The following is an 11054-nucleotide window of genomic DNA, read 5'->3' as shown; positions in this document are numbered from 1 at the left end:
GAGGGTCATCAGTTTTTGGCGCCGTTGCCGGGGTGGTGTCAAAGTATGCATTGTTTTCTTCCCTAATTGATTCATTTCTTTTTACTTTCTGTAAAAACAAAAAAATTGCATTATGTATCTTTCCTTTCAAGAATAGAAAAATTGCATTGCATTAGCATTCTTATTTAAAAAATAAATAAATTTAAAAATACTTCTCCAACACGAACCCCCCCATTTGATCACACGGTGCAATAAGAGCCACATCATCATTCATTTTTTCATGTAGAAGAAGAAGAGGTGACAGAGAAGGTAGAAGAAATTAATGGAGATGAGGATAATGAAGAAGATCCTCTTGGATTTCCCATTCAAGATACTGATGTTAGAGTGCACATGAAGAACATCCCTCCATATTTTCTTCCAAACTTTCATGATCTAAGGTCAGATGACCCGGAAATCTTTTTCTTTGAATTTAAATTTTTTTGAAGATCTTATGGTTACTTATTAAAAACTCAAAAATTGAGATTGTTTTTGTTAACGTTGAATGATAGAGCTCTTAAATGGTTCATGAGTTTAGGGACTAATCCAATAAAATCATGGAATGATATGCAAAAGATATTTCTAGAAAAATATAAAGATCATGATCTTAAGGAAGAAATCTTTAAAATGAATAAAAAAGAAGATGAGGGCCTTGAGGATATAATAGAGAGGTTCATGTATAATGTTAAGAGGGCAAAATTACATCATTTAGGATATGACACACTAAAAACCCTCTTACTTACAATAATTAGGGAAATGGTGCTTATAATTATAATGAAAATGGGTTGCATTTATGAATTAAAATGATGCTGATAAATGTGTTGAACATATGTTGTACTGTGATTTGTGAAATGTATTCCAGTGTTGTTAATAACATATATCAGATAACATAATGTGCAAGGTAGGAAAGTGTTGAAATGGTTCATGGTCCTGAACCAGACTACGACATAATAAATAATAAAGATGTCACAAGTTAAAGGCATCAAAATGGTTCATAAGAACTAGATTCAACCATTACAATATTTAGTATATGAACCCTTCTATTACTGAGTAAAAGTTACAAAGGAGACAACCTGTTTGACAGGATCTGTGTTCGTGCATATATATATATATATATATAATGTTTATATTCTGTGAATAAGTTTATGAGGCATGTGTTGACGCCAAGGATGTATTTCTCTTTTATTTGTAATAACTTGTGACTCTATGGTAGAGGCTTCTCAGCGTTGCATTTTCAGTAGTGCTGGGTTCCACAAGCGCCACAATGTTGCTGGGAAGGCATTGCAAGCCTTAGGGTGCCCATTTACTTACAAATAATTTGGGATTGCTAATCTACTTAGGTACCTTTTTGTATTTTATAACTCCCATAGACTTGGGAGGATCAGTTTTGTGCTAAGCTTAGTAGGGGTAGCATCGGCAGGTGCCTTAGTAAGCCAACATAGTCATTATTGAATGCTGGATCAAATATTGATGATTGCAGAGCCATTGTGGTCGAGCCATGGCCGAAGAGACCTACCAAAGGAGATAGGCACAAAAAGGCGAACAGGCTTTGGTGATATCCACCGATAACAAAATCGAGGGCGTTGCTAAAGATCTTATAAGTTCTCTTTGGATGGGCCAAGGCAGAGATCAAATTGGACGAGTGTCGCGACAAAGGAGGGCAGAGACTGAAACTTATAATGTAGTTGACTAGCCTTATCCTTCAACTTAGCAAAAACCTAGCCATGGAAGCTTAATATTGGCGTGCCTAGATCTCCCCTATTGCGATTGGATGAAGGGAAGGTGACGTGGCCCAGAGCTTCTATCCCGGAAGCTTTAGTTGCATCATAAAAGGGATCAACAGGGATGTCGTTATGAGGGATGCGTTGGAAGACATGCCAGCTCAACGATTGCCCCATTGGTTGAGAGGTGGGCCACTTAACAAGTTGGCTTGATGGATCGATTCTCGAGTCATTCACGAGAGTTCACAAAAAAGGAAGTAGGGTGAGTTAGCATGGTGTGTCAACCGGGAGCAAGAGTCGTGTCCCTAGAAGCGTTGATTAACAACATAAAGGAGCAACATGGCTGACGGGGCGTTGGGCCAGCTAGGCCCACCGCTCGGAGGCACAAAGGGCGGTAAAAATGTATGCACCGGGAGGAAGTATGCAAGATGACATAACTCAAGCCGCATTGTCAGGACATTCACCTCGATTGGTGGAGAGGTGGTCCCATCTTACAGGTGAGCTCGACGGTAGGATCCTCGAAAAGGAAAAGAGGTGCATCAAGGAGGGCGCCAGGACTAGGGAATCAAGGGGGCTTGGCACAAGCTATGGTGGCAATGGAAAGTTGGAGTGGCGGGACAATGGGAGGAGGTGACTGTGTGGCCCCACCATACATGCAAGTCCAGTAATGAGGCCCTAATAGGTAACAAAGGAGAACAAATAAGAATCATCAGGAGGGGGAAAACGGGATGACGTGTCCCAGAAGGTCACCTCAGAGGTATAAGGAGAACTAACGTGAAAATGTTGGGATGACGTGGTTTTTTCGTAGCTATTGGATTCAGCTGGGCGCAATGGAAGCACCAAAGTTGGGCAACAATACATCTGCAGGCCGTCAAAATATAAACATCCAAGTCTGGAAATGCATAGGAATGAATTATTACTAAGATGAACCATCGGAGAATAATTTAATAAAAGAAATTTTCTATCTTGTTAGGAATCGTATTATTATACTTTTCAATTTGCTCAATGTTGTAGTTTGTTTTAAAAAAAAAAAAAAAAAAAATAGCTCCAGGAAAGATTAAGCTTTGCTGCTGCAACCTATGTGAAACTAAGGCATTAACTTGAGGACAATAAAACTGAGGAAAACACACAACATAATCAACACAGATTATAGCGAGTGCAGAGAAATCCACAAACCCAACAGACACTTGGATTTCTAGAGTAATTGAAAGCAACTTCGGAACTAAAGAGAATTAGGAAATTCTAAAGAAAATGCCTAAGCTATTGGTCCCTTTATGACGTCAGGGCACTAAAATTATGGCTAGACGAGCGAGTAGTATTAGGGTAAACATGACGACAACCTGAGGCGAAATGGAAACAGGGTATGGACTGTCGTGAGACCGAGTCTCTGGAGAACAATGTTATATGCTAAGCTATGAGTGGTAGTCACACACAAGTATCTAAAACAATGAAGAAGGTAGTTTTTCCTTAGCTATGACATTATAGCTGAAATGACAAGTAATGTACAAATTGTCACATAGAACATGCAGTAGTAAAGGAATGACATTATAGCCGAAATGATAAGTAATTTACAAAATTGTCACCTAGAACATGCAGTAGTAAAGGAATCTTTAACATTAAACAATGGACCGCAACAGAGAATTGAGAAAATATCTAACCATTCCATATATTATAAACCATTTCTCTCTCTCTCTCTATATATATATATATAAGAATTTTAGAAAGTTCCAATTCAATATACATGTAGTATCGACAACAACTCGAGCTGTGGGGCCTTAACTACATATTGTATAAGTACATATTTGAGCTATCCAGAAAGGGTCTGCGCTAATATAGTGATAATCCCTTAATTTTTTTGGCTTCCCTACAAACACATAAGAGAGCCATACTTGAAAAAAATTAACCACAGGAAGTGGAGACAAATCAACCTTGTCGCTAGAATCAGAGAGTAAATCAACCATTTGTGATAGGATTGCAACCGACATGTAGGCATAGAAGGAAGAAATTAGAAGTGGGAGTTGCCTTGACTTCATGAACCAATTGGTCATAGGAATATTATAACTGCAATCATAGATTGGAATACAAGCATGTTAATAGAGTATGACCTATTGGAAAAGAAAATCTATATACAAAGTTTACAACAATGCAACCCCATACCTATAATTTGGAAGAACCCTAATGTCCTGATTTTGTAAAGATTTAGGCATTTTCTTGAGTATCGAGGGAATAAATGCATTACAGGTGCCCGAAAGGGAATGAAAAGCTTGAAGCCAAGCGGAGCACAAAGCCTGTCAACACCCTGTAACAGTAAAAGGAACAAGTGTAAGATGGTAACAAAAAAACAATAGTAGGAATTTACAAAATGAAGGAAGAAAAAAACTAAAATACAACCCTAATTGGGTGCATTGTTGAGGATTAAATTCGAACCAAGGAACCATCAACAGAGTGACTACCATGCCTCTAGGAATTAGATGGAGCAAAGAAGACAAGGAAGTAAGTGTCACAGCTAGGAAAAACTTCTTCATTTAAGAGGAGAAGCTTGTAGAAGACAAGAATGGAGTGATAAGAGAAAGTTTTCCTTACCCTTGGGATGAGGTAGCTTACCATATCCTTAAATATATATATCTTGTGAAGGGAGATTAAGTGTGGTTTATGCCTACCACTTGAGGCTTCTCTAGGAGTTGAGATTCAACGCAGAATTACGCCTTTCTCAAAGACTTGGTGTCCCTCATTTCCTTTTGCAGTCAATCATGGAGATGAGTCAGAAGGGAAGGGAAGGAAAACACCAGCGTTTAGCTCACCATGGCCTCATCAAATTGATAGTAGTGGATGCTCTGAACCACCTAAGAATACCTATAATATGGAACAAATTTGTGGACATGGATAGGGATACTTTCATAGAAACATAAGCCCTCACACTATGAGAGACTCCAGCCTCTAGTATTGGAGGAACAAAAGGAAAAACATAGGAAGAAGAAGGAGAAAATACAGAGGAGGAAGAGGCAGAAAGAACAGAAGAAGAAGGAAGAAAAACAATGGAAAAAGAGGCAGCAGAGACAGAGGAAGGAGAAGCAAATATGAAAGGAGAAGAGTAGGAGAAGAAAGAGAAGAAATAATAATCCCTGAGGAGACTTCTCCACCCCAAGGAGAAGAAGACACTAAACAAGAATTAGCTAAAACCTTAGCTACATTGGGCACTCCTGTCAATCCCAAGAGGAAGCAATCAAGACCAAGTCAAATGTATTTCAGAACCAGGCATAGCGCTAGATTAGACACGGGAAGCCACAAAATCCTACAAGGGTTCCTATAATTATTGATGAGTCACCAAGCAAAAAGGAAGAAATAAGACCCAGTGAAGGAAAATTGAGGAGGTCACTCCTCCTAAAACCAAAACCAAGTCACCTATAGCACCTGTGAGTAGGCCTACCGCTAAGTTGTCGGTCACCTCCAAAAAGACAAGGACACAATATGCCTTTGAGGAAGAAGAAAAAGAGAAGCTACAAGACGATCAGGGTTTGCTACAGGAGAGATAGGGTTTTCTACATGGTTTTTCTACAAGAGCACCAAGAACCTAACCCCTAACCTAGCTTGATCTCCTACTACAAATTCATTGAAGGAGGAAAGATTATCCCTTAAAAAATTGCAATCCCACTCCTTTATGAGTTGGAGATAGGGAGAGGTACAACCCACGGGTGGATGAAAATTGCTAAATATAAGAAGGTAGAGGATGTAGGTCTCATGGAAGAAAATGTAATTTAAATGGACAAAGCATTAAGTGATTTGAGAATGAGAGAGTCTATGATGAAGGAGCAACTACAGGTAGAAAACATGAGGCTAAGAGAGAGGTTGCAGGAGAAAGAAACACAACTTGCCACCATGGAAAGTCTCTCCATGGAAGCACTACAATGCAAACAACCATAAAAGTATTATACACTCTTTCTCAAAGATTAGTGGTTGCAATTCCAAATAAAAACTTTGGCATAATATGGATCACTACCTTTTCAGGACTACAGGTAGTTTATTGAATTTTGCAACCAAAATAACATGGAAGACAAAGAAAAATTGGATGAATTTTACATGCACAACCTAACTTTGAAAAATATGAATTTTTGGGATCCCAATTCAAGATTGGGATATATGCATTTGATGGCTCTAGCATCCTGGATGACTCATGAGGAGACAAGAGTTGAGGCAATGAGAAGGGTAATGGCGAATGAGGAAAATGAACCATTATATATCAAGGCAGAGCTAGTGAGCCCAAACGTTGTCATTATAAATCATGGCCTCACCTCTAATGATGTTGCTTTAGCACCCAAATACATTTCTACCCAGGAGAAAACCATTCTACACTTTGAAGACACATTCAGTATGTTGGGAAAATAAAGTTTTCAAGCTTGCCAGAGAAGATGGCATGCCTTACCCTGTAGTCTATAGATCAGAGAAAGGTTAAGGAATGCCTTGGAGAGAACACCATTGTGCAATAGGATCATGCAGACGATGAAAATCAAGTGGATAGGACTCAATATAAGTCCACCTTTGTTGCTAGGCTTACAAGAGCAACACCTTCAGCAAGGGGTGATGACGAGTCCCATCAATAGGTACTTTTTAAGTAGAAATTATGCTCTCTACACATCTTGTAGAGAAAGCAAAATACTTAATCTACTTATACAATCAAACTTTCAGAAGCTTAATCGATTTTGAGCAAGATCAAATAGAACGCATATAACAGAGAAGAAGATTCAAACACACATGAAACACAAAAGAATACTCTGGGGAAAGCCTCAGCTAAAACCCCGCTATCTGTATTATTATACAAGTGGAAATATCTCAAGATTACACAAAGATTTAGCTCACAAGCTATCCAGCTCTCAGTACAATCCCTCTATTTCTCATATACAGTCAAAGGCTTTTCGCAAACCTTCTCCTCTGCCCTCCAAGTCTCCTATTTCCTTGCGCAGTTTTCCTTGGGGTCCAATGCTGCCACCTGTGTGAATTGACCTCATCACACACTCATCAAACCCAGAAGTAACTGCGCAATCCTGAAGGAGATAATTCCTTCTGCATGGATGAGTTTCCTATATAGGAAAATTCCTCCAACTGATAGTACACTGCCCTATCCTCTGATCTCAACTGGGTCTCTCACTGAACTAACATGCATGAGTTATTTATGAGAGAATATTCACTTATCTAAAGTGCAATAGTTACATGAATGCATGCATTAACTAACTGAACTCAAAATTAATTCCACAAACTATTAGAACTAATCTAACTAGACTTAACTTAGTTAATTGAGCTAACTAATTACAACTCAAAGTACAACTCATCCTGATCTCCTTTAATCAAGGGATAACTTCCTCAATCAATGGAGAAAATGTTTCATGTCTTCACATAGACTTCATGTTTGATTTTCTACAACTAATTAACTCAAGATGAATTAATTAATTATTTTACAAACAGCTGCTAAGATCAAATTTGAATTTTTCTTCTCAATTTTAGTTCAGGGACTAACTAAAATTGGAATCTATCCCAAAATACTATTTATAGCAATTCTATTTTTAGCATTTCCATTTTTTCATTCCTTATTTCTATATCCAACACTGGCACCTGAAATGCTATGTTTAGCATTTCTATTTTTAGCATTTCGATTTTTAGCATTTCTTGTTGCCATTTTCAACATTTTAAAGATCAATATGCCATCCTCTAGCGTTAAAACTATCCTTCTCTTACATTAATTCACATTTTTTGTTATATTATGCTTAGTCAGAGGAGTAAAATGTGTTTGTCATGGTACGTGGCCAAATGTGGTTTAATTGTAGGAAAATGAAGCATTTTTTAAGCTATTACTATGCAGAGGCTTGATGGAGACAATGAGGAGAGAATATAGGGGGTTTGTCCACCTCCTTAATTTCCTAAACTCGTCTTTGGATCACAATATCCTCTCTCACTAATTCGAGTTCATTCGCAGGCAAGTGACTCCTATTCCAAGTGAAGATCAAGAGGGACAAGATCCCCCATTTTCGAGATCAGGGAGGGAACCACTCCTACTTTCAAGGGAGCTGCTTCAGTTTCCCTTTTGTATAAATAAACTAGATGAAGAGCTCATTAGGATTCAAATTTTTTATTCAACCAGGTGTAGCTATTAAGCTTCAAGCTTGACATCATTATTTTAAAATTTTATGTGATGTATTAGATCTGCAATTTTTGATAATGAGAAGTTGGATTTTAAGCTGCTCTAGGTCAGTTTCAGAGGGTTGAGACCCTTGGGTTTGGGCCCAATTCAGAGGCTTTGGTCCCTCTTCTTGTACTTATGTTTCTTATTTATTCCAAGCAATTCATAGTTTCTTGCATTTCAGTAGAGATTAATCTATAAAATAAGGTGGTTGTAACCTCTACATCACCTCTCTTGTGGGAGAATGAGTGGAAGGATTCACAACCATAGTCCAAACAGATTGTGTTTATGATTTCTTGGAAATAGATTAGTGTTAGTTGTCATGTTTTACATTTTATTTATGTATCTTAGAAGTCAGTTTAGTGATTAGATCAGTGTTATTGCATAAATTAGATGTTATTTAAATTCAACTCACCTTTTCCATCATAAATTATTTCATTTTGTTAATGATAAATGGATGCATGCATGTGATTGATTGCAGGGCTAGTTGACCTGCACGGAAGGGAAGCTTCACCAATTCCATCTTAAGCTCCTTCACCTTCTCCTTCCACTTCCAAACTTTATCCCAAAACTCCATTTTATAAGCCATTATGCCTAGTACACCGAGAGCACTCATCCTAGTGCAATCCTTCGAGAGGTCTTGTTCTTAGCTACGGGATAAAACCAACCTCCCTCCATTTTCTTCAACTTCCATCCACCTCTGCATGCCCTCAATATAGAATTTTCACCTTCAAAAACCACTTGGATTCCCTCATGTAGCATTATAGGCCTTCCTATAGCATTATAGGCCTCCTGTAGCAAGCGCTTGTAGCAGCATTTTCCTTCATCATTGTTTATCCCCACTACAACTTTGACTTAACATAGATGCATAATGACCCCCAGCTCTGATTTTATGATCAGGGAAAGCTCCTAGGCCACTCCAACCCTTCCTTTTCTTCACTACAAAAACAAAGTAGAGTTAGTTTCTTTATAATGCAAGTAGGTTACTGATTTATAAGCAAGTGTGAACTACATAGATGGTACATGCAATTCTGATTGGAAGTTTGATGAATTATGCAAGATAAAATTAGCTTCCTTTCTACAAGTAGATGTGGTAATTTGATGAATTTTACAAAGTATCATAGCTTTATTTCTTCAAGTAGATTACCCTTTGTCCTTTCATGAATTGATTAGTTAGCATTTATAAGTTGAACCAATCGAATTTCTAGCTAGAAGCAATTTCCAATTGTACCTTTATCAGCAAGCTTTCACTCTAATTTAGTAGGAGGAAGGGTCTCTAAGAAATTTTGATCTAATGTCATAACTGAGGGTGGCATTAGTGGACTCCTATATTATGTGCATATAACACTATCACCTCGAAATTTTTATGAACCCTGGGTTAACAATATGAGTTGAGGATCCCTTGGGTTGCAACCTTCTTGGTGCAATATCAGGGCTCGCCATCACTTGCCTCATAATTTGAATTACACTTCAACCTAATTTCATGCATGGCCAACACTATAATGGCGAGTGTATGGAACCTAGATTCAGGTGCCTCATTTCATATGACAAAATGCAAAGTATTCTTCAGTAGCTTAGAGAAGAAGGATCTCCAAACACACATAGAACTTGGGGATGATGGGATGTATAGCACCAAAGGAAATGGAATTGTAGCCTTTAAGAGGGAGTCAAACTCCCATATTCATCTGAAATATACCATGTATGTACTTGGGCTGAAGAAGAATTTGATCTATGTAATTGTATTTGAGGATAGAGGCTATGATGTTGTTTTTAGTAAAGGGAAAGTCGTTCTGAGACATGTAGCTACCAGACAGGTGAAATATATTGGAGCTGGAGTGAAAAATATCTACAAAATTGAGGTGTAAGCTTGTTCTACACTGAGTATCAGGGCAGAAAATGTGTTGATTCAAGATGTTGGAGAACTATGGAACAGGTGCATGGCACTCTTACACCATGGGGCCTTAAAAATCATATACCCTTGACTAGCGTGATATTTGCAAGGAATGCACATCGAGGAAATACGTCAAATCCACCTTCCAGGGTTGAGATAGAAGACCTGGAGCTATCTTGGAGTGAGTCCAATCTTATGTATGTGGACCCTTCTCTACAATCTCTACAGCAAAACACAGGTATTATGTAATTTTTGTTGATGACTTTTCTAGAAAATGTTGGATCTTCTTCACCAGGAAAAGGAATGAAGTATTTTCAAAATTTGTTGAATTCAAAGCATTCGTTGAAAAGGAGACTGGTTAGAAATTGAAATCCCTCAGAAGTTACAATGGAGGAGAATTTGTTTTTAACACCTTCAAGGAATTTTGTGCCAAGGAGAGTATTAGAAGAGAACTGATAGCAACCCATAACCCACAACAAAATGGGGTGGCTGAAAGGAAGAGAAGAATCATAATGGGAGCAGCAAGAGCCATGTTGCATGATCAAGGGTTTTCATTACATCTTTGGGCAGAAGCATGCAACACCGCGGTTTATTTTCAGAACAGGGGCCCTCATAGAATATTTGGCATGAACACACCCAAATAAGCTTTCTCTTGGAGGAAGCCAGATGTATCTCATTTTCAAATTTTTGGAGCTATTATGTATTGTCATGTCTCCAAGGATAGAAGGAAGAAATTGGAGCCTACAATTGAGATGGGCATCTTTGTAGGATACATAAAGACTCCACATAACCATAGGGTGTATTTTCCCTCACACAGGATGATAGTAGTGAGGAGAGATGTCAAATTTGATGAGGAGAAGGCTATGAGATGTTCTCTAGAGCGAAAGATGAGTATCCCACCAAAGGAGGAGTCTCTAGCTCCAAAGGAGGAGCCTCATGCAAAGCTTCAGGATGTTGTGGAGCCACCACAAGTGGAGGAGAAGACAAGAGGCTGAGTGGAGGCACCCACTCAACCAAAATATTCCAAAGATTGGAGGAAGAGAACTAGAGAAGTTGACAGATTGGTGTAGGTTGCACAGGAACATGTGGGAGTTGCTACATCCTTTCGTAGGCAGAGGAGGTCACCAGACAGATACACTGGATATATGGCTCTCGTGACAGAACTCGTTGATTATGAGCCTTCTTCATTTGAGGAGGCAATTTCTCAACTAGTGTGGGTTGATGCCATGGTGGAGGAGTATGACTCCATTACGAATAA

This window comes from Pinus tabuliformis, chromosome 8, assembly GCF_031772625.1.
Source record: "Pinus tabuliformis cultivar Carrire ecotype Pingquan chromosome 8, CPIR1, whole genome shotgun sequence".
Classification (NCBI taxonomy): Eukaryota; Viridiplantae; Streptophyta; class Pinopsida; order Pinales; family Pinaceae; genus Pinus; species Pinus tabuliformis.
Note: the sequence above shows the minus strand (reverse complement) of the source record.